Source organism: Giraffa tippelskirchi, chromosome 7 (genome assembly GCF_054371585.1).
Source record: "Giraffa tippelskirchi isolate mGirTip1 chromosome 7, T2T-mGirTip1v1.2.pri, whole genome shotgun sequence".
NCBI lineage: Eukaryota > Metazoa > Chordata > Mammalia > Artiodactyla > Giraffidae > Giraffa > Giraffa tippelskirchi.
Window position 1 is genome coordinate 44,090,162 of NC_137281.1, and position 1,940 is coordinate 44,092,101.

Sequence of the window (1,940 nt, forward strand, 5' to 3'; positions counted from 1 at the left end):
CTCTTATGTGTCTGCTTTAGCTCTTAAGTTTGAAGATACAGCAAAAGAATGGGTTATGGCCTCTGTTCGGCCTACAGTCTTGTTTTCTTCCTTTCTCTAGCTTTCATTTTGATTCTCATAACTCTGTTAGGAGGCCAATTAGTTAAAATACTGATCACTCCCACCCCCAACCCCCCACACCCCTTTAACCACGAAAAAACGAGTTACTGTTTTACAGCCTAGTGGTTAGAGCCTGGCTTCTGCAGCCAGACTTCAGGGACCTTCTATGCTACCTTTACTCACTAATCAGCTGTGTGATATTGGGCTCCCGTTTACTAGTGTGTAAAAAGGAAGAGAAGGGGACGACAGAGGATGAGATGGTTGAATGGCATCACTGACTTGGTGGACATGGGTTTGGGTAGACTCCGGGAGTTGGTGATGGACAAGGGAGGCCTGGCGTGCTGCAATTCATGGAGTCGCAGAGAGTCGGACCGACTGAGTGACTGAACTGAACTGAACTGAAAATGGGGTTAATTATGGTAGCTACCTTCAAGGGTTAAATGGGATGGATACAAGTTAGCAAGGACAGTGCTCTGCACATAATAAGCACCCAACAAATGTTAGATGCTATTATTATACCTGTAACTAGTACCATATAGTTAACTGTTGCTAGTTACCCTGAAGCACCTAGAAAGATTCTGAAATTGCCCTCTGGTTGGCTAGAGGTCATTTTATTTTGTGTGGGTTTTCTACCCTAAAGGTAGAAAGTCAATTAAAAAATAATTTGGACTCCCCCTCCCCCCACCCCTTACCCTACCACCAAAATTCTGGGTGTAACAGTTTACTTCTGTTAACCATTTTCAGGAAAGAAGTTTGTGTAGTTTCTTCCCTACATTAGCATTATTTTTTGAACTGATTGTAATGTGTGCTTGTAATAGCCGTTTTTGTTGTGAAAGGGAGCAGATCAACCACCAGTGTATACCCATCCAGGTCTATTCCTATTGGTATGAATGCTAGAAAAACAACTTTTCCTCCTCATTTAATATATTTTTGTGGCAGTATATCATTTTATATTTAAAATATTTTAAAATATTTTTATTGTAAAAGCAGTATATGTTTAATATATAGACTTTGGTACACACAAGAGTCTGTAGTTTTATCCATTCAGAGATGATTACAAACATTTTTATTTTCCTAGTTCTTTGTGTATTTACATGTCTACACATTTATTTTGAAATCATATAATTTGGGATCATGTAATTATGCAACTCTCTCACCCTCACACACATCCCATGATCATCTAAGCATTTCCTCACTTTAATAATCTTGGAAATACACCATTTTGGGTAACTTTTGTGAAGATTGACTATAATTTTAGCCAGGTCCCCAGCATTGGATATTTGCTTTGTCCAGTTTGTCCAGGTAATTTTTCTGGCTAATTCTAAATAGCCTGTGAACATTTCTAATATATTTTCTGGTTATGTTCTTTGGGGTTCTTTTTCTTAAATTTAAGGTCATGATACTGTTTTCATTGCTTTCGGAGAAGTTTCAGTGGAAACTTACGGTAGTAAAATGAAGGATTTTGCATCTCATTATAACCTCATGTTTTGCCTATTTATGCCTAAGGTAAATTGTGTGTCTGCTGGTAATAAGGTTATATTTGTTAACTGTATTTCTTCTTAGTAGTCTTTATATTCTTGGCCTATAGGGATAATGAGATCTAGAGCTGTATTTCTTGGTTCGAGATTTGATTTATGAGGTCTAACTCTTGTTCTTAAATCGTCTATATTATAATCAGTATCCTACTTCTACTGATGCCCCTACTCCTGGAATCTTGATGTTTTCTTTCAGGGGACTATATAGATTGAAGTGAAGTGAAGTGAAAGTCACTCAGTTGTGTCCGACTCTTTGCGACCCCATGGACTATGTATAGTCCATGGAATTTTCTAGGCCAGAATACT